This window comes from Tamandua tetradactyla, chromosome 21 (genome assembly GCF_023851605.1).
Source record: "Tamandua tetradactyla isolate mTamTet1 chromosome 21, mTamTet1.pri, whole genome shotgun sequence".
In the NCBI taxonomy this organism is placed as follows: domain Eukaryota; kingdom Metazoa; phylum Chordata; class Mammalia; order Pilosa; family Myrmecophagidae; genus Tamandua; species Tamandua tetradactyla.
This window is the reverse complement of record NC_135347.1, coordinates 6,806,673-6,819,587: the sequence shown is the minus strand read 5'-3', so window position 1 is coordinate 6,819,587 and position 12,915 is coordinate 6,806,673. Positions and strand designations below refer to the sequence as shown.

Sequence of the window (12,915 nt, the reverse complement as noted above, 5' to 3'; positions counted from 1 at the left end):
AAGGAACCAAGTACCTTCAGATTTTCTATCCTCTGTATGTTATCTTCAGCCTCGCTCCCCTCCTGGTCTTGGAAGATGGTGAAAATTTTATATGTAATATGCTATCATGTCAAAACAAGCTGCAAAAGAGAGACTCTTTAAAACCATCTATATAAGATTTATAAAACTTCCTAAAACTCAAGAAAACCTTTCCCCAAGCCTTCCAGTAGACTCCTTACCCTACAGCAGATCATCTGAAACGACATCATATACCTACTCTAAACCACACAAAATTCACCCCCTGGGAATGGAGAGGGGTCTAAGCCTCAGGAGAACAAAGAGAGTGACTAACTAAAGGAAATTAGAGAATTCAGTTAGCTCAAGGAAGGGGTAGAACGACTGCTAATTATAACGGGAAAAAAGATTATCTGCTATACACAATCACCCATTTTTATTTACACTCTATCCATTAATTAAAATGTAGCCTTATTTCCTGCTATTCTATATCCTTTAATTTCTTCAGTTCCAGCACATTCACTATTTGTAGAAAAAATTAAAATCCTGCCTAACTATTTCCGAACACCCACTCCTGTTCAGTATTTCCGTTTTCTATGGTAGTTTCCAATCGCTCCCTCCCTCCTTCTCTCCTTTTCTCCCTTCCTCTCCCCTTCCCTCTCACAAAGCACAGAGCATTTTAGGCATAATGGTGGTGGGCAATTTAAAGACCATTTATCTAACTCTAATCTTCTGAAAGTGGGAGACCAAAGTAAAGAAAAAGAAAAACTGAAGGGAAGGATAAAGGAGAGCAGCATAAAAGAAGTGGGAGGAAATAGGCAATAGGGAGAAGGATGGAGATAAGAGAAAGAAGAAAGAGATGGAAGAAGTGGAGAAAATAGAGGGAAAATAAAAGAACGAGATAGAGGGAGATAAGAAAGGAGGAATGATAAGAAGAAGAGGGGAAATATGAGAAGATAGGAAGAAGTGGGGGGGGGATGGAAAGGGGAAAGCAAACACAGAAGACACTGCAACAGGAAATGCAGCATTTGTCCACACAATAACAAGCCCATCGAACTTATAACCACATAGTAAAAAATGCAATAAGCAAAGTCACCTGAATGTTAATAGAAAAGAGACCTTACCTGGCAAAATTGAGGCTGACTGCTTATGATACTGGTATCTAGGATCAGGCCTAGAAAGTGAGCTACAAACAATGAATGGATTCCTCTTGAAACAGTTGGCCACCATGAAAACAAGAACCAAATACTGAATGCCAACAAGCAGCAATGCTATCATTGTAATATATAATCTATTTACTGTGAGTTGTCCTCTGACTCAGGAAGTTTTCTGTATATAACCCAAACTGGAGCCTAGACTTTCAGAGCCTTTTGAAGGGTCAGTTTCTTAATTTTAATTAACTGGGCAATTTGTGATTATTGCAATTGTTATCATCATCATCATTATTTACCAGAACTTTATCAAAGTTATTTTAGCAGTTCTATTAATTCTACCAATTGCAGAAAGCTTATGCTGCAGTAACTAAGAAACATTTATTATTATATGTGTAAAAATAAAGGAATAGAATTTTGCACAAAGAGCTAGAAGATTATAAGAACAAATTACAATATAAAAAACTGTGCCAAAATTATAGTTATATTTTATGCAACCAAAATAATTTCAAACAGAAAATGCTTAAAGTTCAAGAGTTAAATTTATATTAGAGGTATGAAAAGAATGACAAGAATTTAATTCTAAATAATATTTAAATATGATTGCTAGATCTTCAAAATTTTGAATTCTCTGATTATTATTAGTACTAAAAGCATAAATATATCTAGGTTGAATACAATGGAAAAGTTTAATTTGAATTAACTTGATTGTCTATTTAAATGCCTCTAATATTTGAGTTAAAGTTGTCCTCATTCTAAAGAAAAGTCATACAATTTTATTTAGATTCATTTTAAGTTAAATGTAAAACTTTATTTTTTAATTTTATTAAAAAAATTTTACTTTATTTTATTTTATTAAAAAATTTAATTTTATTTAAAAAATCTAAACAAACGAATAAACCATTTTTTGTAATTAATTTTCTTAACTTATTTTTGAGCTCACCTAGTACTAAATTATAATATAATACTTGAGGCCTGGATCACAGATTTTGATTGGCATCTGTTTATCATAAGAATTCCAAGAAAAGATTTAAATGGAATTAATTACAGAATTGTTTCAAATAAATCTTCAGTATTCTAATCACATATGACTATTTCAATAGGTTAAATAAATTATTATAAATTACTACTTAAAACTTGTGGTATTTGGTAAAAGAATTATATTAGTTACATACAAACACAACAGATTTTCTCTTAAATTTACTATTTGAATAATAAAAAATAGACTAGGAGAGTCTATTGGCACAATCTGGGGAACAGGATAAAAAATGTATAAAAAAAGAACAAATTACAAGACATGTAAAGATGGAAAACATGACCCTTAGGTAGAAAAGAGACTCAGTCAAGTCTTCTCTCATCATGTCTCATAACAGAAAAAAAAAGTCACAAATGAAGCTTTTGCTTTCTTAAAATCTATATTAAAAATTAAAAACAGCCAGTCAATCTACTAAATAGGTATATGTGAAGAGGTATTTCTGTTTTTTGAATTACAAAATTAAGACGTGTTTCTTACAGCAATAAGCAATTATAAATGTTTCTAAATACAACTAAAATATTTCCATTCATATCCAGTTGCACATACTAAATATACAATCTTCCAAACTTTGTTTTGCTTTTCCACATACATATATGTTTATATGCAAAGTCAGTTTACTAAAAATGCATACTTATAGCTCTGTAACTTGTTTTAATCTTATGAACTTATTTTAGAAATCCATCCAAATCAGAAAATAAATATCCCCATTATTCTTTTCATATCTGCATTGCACTCAACAATGCAGATGTAGAATTTACTTAAGCATTGCATATTAAACAAGTAAAGATTTCAGCTTTTATCAAGCCCTTACTCTTGAATACTCATATACACAAGTGTGTGTATGTTCAGCAGTTATGACTATACCTATTTTAATGCACCCTTTAAGTAATGCCAGTGTATACTTCTCCAAAATATGCAAATTACCTATCAAATATCATATAAAAATCTAAACAACTATCAATCCAAAGCCTTCTTTTCCAATGACAACATTCTATCTACTCCAATAAAATATCAATCTGAAATGCTCTGCTTCCTTAAAGAATGTAGAAATCCATAAAGAATGCTGTTCCTTTCTTAACAGCAAAGAAAAGGTAGATAATGTACAAAATTAAAACTATTTTAAAAACCATCAGAAAGCTGAGGTCATAAAACAGCTAGGTACTCTGAATTTCAAAGCTCCTGTTACCAATTCCTATTAGAAAGATAAGACACATGAACTGTTTTTCCCAGGGAAAAGCAAAAGAGAAACAAGTTGCATGCATACGAGAATGTAAAATAAAACATCTAAATTACTAATGAATTTATAGCAGCTGAGTGTGGATTAGTATGAGGCAGTTTAGATTCTCTAAGAATCCAAGAAGAGTTCACAGTCACTCACCAGCTACTTTTCAAGGACCTCAGTGTGCTAACAAAAGGTTTAATACAGGGCAGAAAGCATGATGGCACAGATGAGCAGGACATGATCGATGCTGCTGGTAGACAGGCATGAAACCTGCACCCTTATTTCATACAAATTGAAAGTTTTCAGCCATGAGAGAGAGCGCAAAAACCCCTTTTCAATCTTAACCTAAGCAAGGTTGCACTCGGGTTGCGCAGAAATCAAAGCCAACCTCCAATGAACGGGTGGCAGGAAATCCACTTAATGGTCTTAAACTAACACAAGTCAAAAGACTACTGCCACTGTGTAGAGGGAAGGGAACATGCTTACTTCAAACTCCCAACAATTACAAGGCAATGCATAACTGCCACAAGAGAGGAGAGGAAAAGAAATGCTTTTTTAAAATGGCCATTAAAGTTTATGAGCAAAGGCATCATTAAGACAGAAGTTGTACCAAAAATAACTGAAAACACCTCTGATCGCACAACGAGCATTGCACTGACTTGCATACAAGAGCAATCTGTGACTAGAGCAGGGATAAAGGTACAGAGAGAGACTGGCACTGTAGAACAGGCAAACTAAGCCTGCAGAAACCTAAGAACAAATCAGTAACATTGAGACTATCTCTATGATTCCAGGCCTCACTTCAAGCATAATGTAGCAACAGTCAACCATTGTAGGACAGAGAATTGAAGATAATTAAGAACAACAATAAAACCCCAAACCAGCTCACCTACTGCTACTTAGAACAGCCAAGAGGCTGAAACAAGAAATGTCATGCTCAATTTGTGGTACAAATTTTATTTCAGTCTTTATTAATGTTTTACTAATGATGTTTAGCACACACTCAAAATTACAAACACATAATACAAGCAAAGTAATAAAACATTTTTAAATGGAAAAATGAGTCAACTAAATTGGACACAGAGATGGCCAGGATTTTGGAATTATCAAAGACTGAGTATAACTGTGATTAACATGCTTAAAAATCTGATGCCAAGGAGGAAGAAAATGCTGACCAAGAGGGAAACTGCAACAGAGCGATGGGAAACAATTTTAAAAAGGCAAATGGAGAGAACAGAAATGTGAGAAAATAGCAGAGAAGAATTCCTTCAAATAGCTTATCGGGAAATTGTTCAGGACAGAGAAAAAACAACTGACATGAGTACTGCTCAATAGAAACTATTTATCAAAAAACATAGCGCCAATCTTTACAAAAAAAAAAAACAAGTTTCCAAGAGATATGACGCAATATCAAACATTTAATATGTCTGTAATAAGTGTACTAGAAGAAGGAGAGAGAGAAGAATGGACAAGGGAATACTTGAGGAATAATGGCTGAGTACATTATGAAATTAATGAAAGACAACACTCCACAGATACAAGGCATTAAGAGAGCACAAAAAGGATAAATGCAAACAAAAGCATACCTAGTAACATGCTGTGAAAATTAAGTCACATAAAGAGAATATCTTGACGGCAGAAAACACAGATAAAGTAAAAGACATAGATAAAGAATGATAGAAGACTCTATCAAACACTATGCAAACTAGAATAAAATGAAGTGGCACATTTAGGGAAAGAAAAAAAATAATCACAACACAGAATTCATAGTCAGTGAAAATATATGCTTAAAAACAAACAGAAAATCCACAAAGTCACTACCGGTTTCATTTAAGACATATAGAGATCTTGGAAATCATCACTCCTACCTTTACAGTGAGAACAAAGCTGAACAAAGTCAGTCGGTTACTTTGCTGAGACCCATAAAAGAATCAAAGTAAAAAAGAAAACTGCTATGCTGAAATCTGGAGAGTTGGCTGCATACAAAGGATCATACCAGGTAGAGCCCACCTGTGAGCCATCTGGCCCTGGGCTCTTTGTTGGAAGGCTTTTGAGTCAATCTCTTTACTTAGAATTGGTCCGTTGAGGTCTTCTAGTTCTTCTAGAGTGAGTGTGGATTGTTCGCCTGTTTCTAGGAATTTGTCCGTTTCATCTACGCTGTCTAATCTCTTGGCATACAGTTGTTCATAGTATCCTCCTATGATCAGTATAATGGCCCCCCTTTCATTTATGATTTTATTTATTGGTATCTTCTTTTTTTCTTTGGCAGTCTAGCTAAGGGTTTGTCAATTTTATTGATTCTCTCAAAGAATCAACTTTTGGTCTTTTGCTAATTCTATCATTTTTTTATTCTCCATTTCATTTATTTCTGCTCTAATCTTTATTTCTTGCCTTCTGCTTCTGTTAGTTTGCTGTTCTAATTCTATTTCCTCCAGGTGTTCAGTTAGGTGTTTCTTTTTTAGCTCTTTAGCTCTTCTTTTTTTAATGAACGTGTTTAAGGCTATAAATTTCCCCTTCAGCACTGCCTTCGCTGTATCCCATATGTTTTGATATGTTGTGTTCTCAATTTCATTTGTCTCAAGATATTTAATGATTTCTCTTGCAATTTCACCTCTGTCCCACTGATTAAGAGTATGTTAACTTTCATATATTTGTGATTTTTTTTCAATTCTCCATCTGTTATTGATTTCCAGCTTCATTCCTGGTTATCATGGTTAGAAAAAATACTTTGTATAATTTCAGTTGATTTAAGTTTATCAAGACTTGTTTTGTGACCCAACTTGTAGTCTATCCTGGAAAATGACCCATGAGCACTTGAAAAGAATGTATTTCCTGCTGTTTCAGGGTACAATGTTCTGTATAGGTCTAGTTATCATATTCAAGTTCAGTTTCTTTATAGATCGTCTGTCCAGATGTTCTATTTATTGATGAAAGTAGTGTATTGAAATCCCCAACTATTATTGTAGAGGCATCCCATTAGTTTTTGCATTGTTTGCTTTGCGTATTTTGGGACACCCTGGTTAAGTGCATAAATTTTTATGATTTTTATTTCTTCTTGGAGGCTGACCCTTTATATTAACATATAATATCATTCTTTTTCGCTTTTAACAGTTTTTCAGTTAAAGTCTATTTTTTCCGTTATTAATACAGCTACCTTAACTCTTTTTTTTATTATTGTTTGTATGGAATATCTTTTTTCAACCTTTTTTTCTGACTTTGGGTCTAAAATGAGTCTCTCGTAGATAGAACATAGATGAATCATATTTTTTAAATTCATTCTGACAATCTGTGTCTTCAGATTGGGGCACTTAATTCATTAACATTCAATATTATTACTATAAATTCTGTACTTCAACTATTTAATCTTTTGGTTTTTACATCATATCTTATTTTTGCCTCTCTTTTTATCCTTTTAGTTACACTCATTGATAATCTTCATTTCTACATTCTGTTCCAAGCTACTCTCTTTTGTCCTTTCCCTTAAGTTTGAAGAAATTCTTTCAGTATTTCTTGTAGGGCAGGTATTTTGTTGATAAACACTCTTACTTTTTGTTTATCTGTGAATATTTGAAGCACCCCTATTTTTGAAGCACTGTTTTGCCAGATAACTATTGGCTTGCAGTTTTTTTTTTCAGTACTTTAAATATATCAGACCACTACCTTCTCACCTCAACAGTTTATGATGAAAAATAAGAACTCAGTCTGACTTAGGATCCTTCATATCTGATGAATCACTTTTCTCTTTCTGCTTTCAGGAGTCTCTCTTTATCTTTTGACATTTGACATTCTGATTATATGTGTGTCAGAATCAGTCTATTAGGATTTATTCTGATTCAAGTACATTTTGCTTCTTGGACATGTATATTTATGTCTTTCATAAGAGCTGGAAAATTTGGGGTCATTATTTCCTCAAATAGTCTTTCTGCCTCTTTTCTCTTCCCTCCTCCTTCTGGAACACCAATTACATGTATGCTTGTACATTTTATAATGCCATTCAATTACCTGAGACACTGTGCAATTTTTTCCCATTCTTTTCTCTCTGCTCTCTGTCTGTAAGATTTTCATTGTCCTAGCTTCTAGTTTACTAACATTTTCTTTTGCATGTTCAAATCTGCTGCTTTATGTCTCTAGTGTATTTAATCTATTCTATTGTGCCTTTCATTTCCATAATTGCCTTTCTTTCCTCTACTTTGTTATGTTATTTTTCTATATTTTCAAATTCCTATTTATGCTCACCCAGTGTCTTCTTAATTTCCTCTATCTCTTTAGTCATACTTTCCTTCATCTCTTTGACTTGATTTAGGAGATTTATTTGAACCTCATTGATTAGGTTCTTTCAAATTCTGTGCCTCCTCCAAAGTTTAAATTTGTTCCTTTGACTGGACTATATCTTCCTGTTTCTTAGTATGGTTTGTAACTCTTTGCTACTGCTGAAGCATCTGATTATCTTGATGACTTTACTCTGAAGGTTAGTTTCTCTCTCTTGCCTACAGTTTTATTGTTGATTGACTTTGTGTTAAGGCTCTTCTTTGATGCTTGGTTCAACTTATTCTAGATCAATATCATTGTCTGTGTTTGATCAGATTTTCCCATCTCTTCTTCATCTGATTTTGCCTTGGATATGCAGTACAATTTTTAAGTCTGCATTTTTTGTGAAATTGTTTCATCCCCAGGGGAAAGCTTATCCTTCCCTTTGTTTCTTCTCTGGGAATATTGATCTATTCTGTTTGTTTTTGTTTTGCCTCTTGTGCCAGTTTCAAAGTATTATGTACCTCAGAAAAGCCATGTTTAATCCCAATCAAACCTTGTAGGAGCAGCTGTTTCTTTTAATACTGATTCAATACTGTAGGTTGGAATCTTTTGATTAGATTCTCTCCACAGAAATGTGACACACCCAATTGTGTGTGTGACCTTTGATTCGATGGAGATGTGACTCCACCCATTCTAGGTGGGTTTTGATTAGTTTAACAGGAATCATTTAAAAGAGAAAACATTTTGGAGAGAGTCAGAAATGACAGAGCTGACAGAAACTTCAGAGGAAAGCAGAAAAGCAGAGAACAGAAACACAGATATTTGGAGATGCTTGGAGCCCAACAGACATCACTATGAGATGTTAAGCAAGCCAGAACCTGGAGGGAACCAAGGGAGGCCAAGAGATTAAAGCCAGACTTGGAGAAGCAAAGTGAAGAACCCCCACAGGAACAGAGGCTGAAAGCTACAGAGCCCAGGAGCAAGGGACCAACAGATGCAAGCCACATGACTTTCCAGCTGACAGAGGTGTTCCTTGGCCTTTCTTGAGTGAAGGTAACCTCTTGTTGATGCCATAATTTGGACACATTCACTTCTTAAAACTGTAAACTTCTAACTTATTAAATTCCCTTTTTAAAAGCCATTCCATTTCGGGTAGAACACATTCTGGCATCCTATAAATTAACACACCTCTACAGCTTTTATTCTTGTTAAGAAACCCTCCCTTGGTGGGGGGGGTTTAACCTGGGGAAGGACTTTCCCAGAGCAGTATTTCCCAGCCCAATCAGGTCCATGGACACACAAAGAACACAGACCAACTCCAGAGGGCCCTGGGATCAGGGCTACTGCCAGAAGCCTTTTCCATGTTTCCCCTAAGCTGTGCCTTCACAGCCTGCATAGCAGATTGCACTCTTCACAAACAGTTCCCTGCAGCCCCTAAGAAGTACTGTGTCTATAAACCTCCACCATCTCTGCCCCTATCAGGGATGGGGTTGAAACAGTGGCCGTGGATAGGGTGGGCTAAAGCAGCAGCTCAGAGCCAGGACCCAGTGATACAAATTCACCAATCAAAAGCCGTTATCAGGGCTTGAGCCCCCACCTCTGTTCTTGGGAAGAGGCCTTCCACATCCCTCTCCATTCACGGTCACCTTAAGAGAGGGACATGGAACACCAGGAGCTGCTTCCGGGAGAGCTATTCTCAGTTCTTTACTGCAGTTTCTCAGCCTCCTCTTCCTGTACTTCCCTTAATTTTGCACTTCCCTGGTCTCTAGGGCCCCAAAACAATTGTTTCGACAGTCCCTACTAGTCTACTAGCTATTCTGGAGGAAGAATGAGTCCTGGCACTCTCTAGGTCACCGTCTTCCCCAGAAGTTCCCCTCCCTACTTCTGTAATAAGTTTTAAGACCAGGAAGTCAAGTCCTCCAACTTCTTCCTCTTTTTCAAGATGGCTTTAGCAATTTGAGACCACTTACCCTTCCCTAAAATTTTTTTTCATGAGCAGGCACCAGGAATCAAACCTAGATCTCTGGCATGGCAGGCTAGAACTCTGCCACTGCACCACCATTGCCTGCCCATCTAAATTTAATAATTGGATTTTCCATTTGTGCAAAACAGGTCATTGGAATTTTGATTGAAATTGTATCGATTCTTTAAATTGCTTTGGGAACATCTTAGTGATATGTAGCCTTCCAATCCATGAATACAAGATATCCTTCCATGTATTTAGATTTTCTTTAATTTCTTTCAATAACGTTTTGCAGTTTTCTGTGAACAAGTCCTTTACATTCTTGGTTGTATATATATTCCTAGATATTTGATTCCTTTGGTTGCTATTTGAATTAATTTTTTCTTTGTTTCTCCTTCCAATTGTTCATCGCTTCTGAATAGAATCACTACTGATTTGCAGGTATTGATTTTGAACCCTACCACTTTGCTGAATTTATTTATTAGCTCTGGAAGTTTTGTTGTGAATTTTTTCAGGATTTCCTACATACAGGATCATGTCATTTACCGAGGGAAGGTTTCACTTCTTCATTTTCAATTTGGATGACTTCCTTTTCTTGTCTAATTGCTCTGGCAAGACCTTCCACTGCAATGTTGAATAATCATGGTGATAGTAGGCATCCTTGTCACGTTCTGATCTCAGAGGAAAGGCTTCCAGTCTTTTATCATTAAGTAGGATATTAACCATGAGCTTTTCACATATGCCCTTTATCATGTTGAGGAAGTTTTCTTCTATTCCCAGGCTTCCAAGTGTTTTTAATATGAAGTTCCTGTATTTTGTCAAGTCCCTTTCTGCAGCAATTGAGATGATCATGTGGCTCTTTCCTTCATGTGTTAATATGCCATATTGTATTAATTGATTTTCTTAGGCTGAACCAATCTTACATACTAAAGATAAATCCCATTTTACCATGGTGTGTAATTCTTTTAATATACTATTGGATTCAGTTTGCTATTATTTTGTTAAGGATTTTTAAAACTATATTCATAGAGATATTTGTCTTTAGTTTTCTTGCTGTATCTTTATCTGGCTTTGGTATTAGGACTTGTACAAAGAATTAGGGTGTGTTCCCTCCCCTTCAATTTTTGGGAGAGTTTGAGCAGAATTTGGGTTAAGTCTTCCTAGAACATTTGGGAAAATTTCCCTGTGAAGTTCTGGGGTTTTCTTCGCTGGCATGTTTTTGATGACTTGATTCAATCTCATTACTAGTAATTGGTTTGTTGATCTCTATTTCTTCTTCAGTGTAGTTAGTTTACGTGTTTCTAAGAATGTCCTTTTCATCCAGGTATCTAACGTATTTTTTTATAGTTGTTCATTGTATCCTAGTAGAGTCCCTTTATTTCAGCAGGTTCAGTAGTAACATCCCACTTTTCATTTCTGATTTTTCTTATTTGTTATCTTCTCTTTTTCTTTTCTTTGTTGGTCCAGCTAAAAGTTTGTCAATGTTATTGATATTTTCAATGAATCAATTTTTTATTGCATTGATTCTATTTTTTTGTTTTTGTTTTTCTGTCATTGATCTCCACTGTATTTTTCATTATTTCATTCCTTCTGCTTGCTTTAGGGTTAGCTTACTCTTCTTTTTCCAATTCTTCCAGTTTTAAGATAAGGTCTCTGATTTTGAAGTCTTTCTTCTTTTTTAATGTCAGTATTTAGAGGTCTAAGTTTCCCTCTCAGCACTGCCTTCACTGCATCCCATAAGTTATGTTGCATTTTCATTTTCATTTGCCTCAAAATGTTTCCTAATTTCACTTGTGGTTTCCTCTTTAACCTATTGGGTGTTTAAGAATATTTGTTTCATTTTCACATTTCAGAATTTTCCATTTCTCCCTCTTATTTATTTATTTATTTGGTATGCTGTATGGAGAGGTCACATTTCATTATTTTTCCATGTGAGTATCCTGTTATTGCAGCACCATTTGTTGATTTTTTTGGTAGCTAGCAAATGACTCTGTGCTCACCATGTGCCCTTCCAGCTAAGAGAGAAACCCTGACTGTGTTCACCATGTGCCTTCTCAGATGAGAGAGAGACCCTGAATTTCATCAGCTTTCTTGAACCAAGGTGTTTTTTCCTGGATACCTTTGACTGGACATTTCTATAGACTTGCTTTAATTGGGACATTATCTTGGCCTTAGAACTGTAAACTAGCAAGGGGAATTATTAAAATTCCCCTTTTTAAAAGCCATTTCATTTCTGGTATATTGAATTCAGGCAGCTAGCAAACTAGAACAGTTGGTTTTTGTTTGCTTGTTTGTTTTTTGGGGGAAGTGCATGGGCCGGGAATCGAACCTGGGTCTCTCACATGACAGGTGAGAATTCTACCACTGAACTACCCTTGCACACCCATTTCTCCTTCTTATTGGCTTCAAGCTTTATTCTGTTGTAGTTGGAGAATGTACATTGTATGATTTCAATGTGTTTTTAATATAAGCCTTGTTATTTGACCCAACATATGGTCTATCCTTGAGATAGATCCTTGAGTGCATGATCCACATGCACTCAAGAAGAATGTGTATTCTGTTGTTGAAATAGTCTATATACATCTGTTTGTCTAGTTGGTTTAGAATATCATTCAATCCTTACACTTCATTATTGATTTTCTGACTAAGTGTTCTATCCATTATTGAGATTGATGTGTTAAAGTCTGACTATTAATGTAAAACCATCAATTTTTCCCTTCAAATCTATCAGTATTTGCTTCATATATTTTTAGACTCAACTGTTGGGTGCATTAATATTCATAATTGTTACATCTTCCTATTGAATTGTCCCGTTTATAAGTACATAAATATTATCTTTGTCTTTTATAATGTTTTTAATTAAAGTCTACTTTATCTAATATTAGTATAGCCACCTTAGCTCTCCTTTGGTTATTACTTGCATGGTATATTTCCTCCTATTCTTTCATCTTCAACCTTCTTGTATCTGGTTTTAAGGTGTGTCTTTTGAAGATAGCATATAGTTGAGCTATGCTCTTTTATCGATTGTACCTACCAATCTCTTTCTTTTAACTGGAGTGTTGGATCCATTTACACTTAAAGTTGCTACTGATAATATAGGACTTTTTCTGTCATTTTGTTATTTACTCCATGTATGTCTTATACCTTTTTTATCCCTCAATTCTTCCATTAATAACTACTTTTATTTTTGTGTTATTCCATATTATGGGCCTTTTCTTTTCTATCTGGATATATTTTTCATCTGTTTTCCTTGTGGTTACCATAGGGTTAAAATTTAAGATACTAAATACACAACAAT

At 34.9% G+C, this 12,915-nt stretch overlaps 1 non-coding gene across 1 annotated transcript; it reads right to left on the bottom strand.

Moving 5' to 3' along the window:
- Positions 1 to 11,925: 11,925 nt before the first annotated feature.
- On the bottom strand, positions 11,926 to 11,996 carry TRNAD-GUC (transfer RNA aspartic acid (anticodon GUC)). Its single transcript has one exon. It is a non-coding gene; the product is annotated as a tRNA-Asp (tRNA).
- Between the last annotated feature and the right edge of the window lie 919 nt (positions 11,997 to 12,915).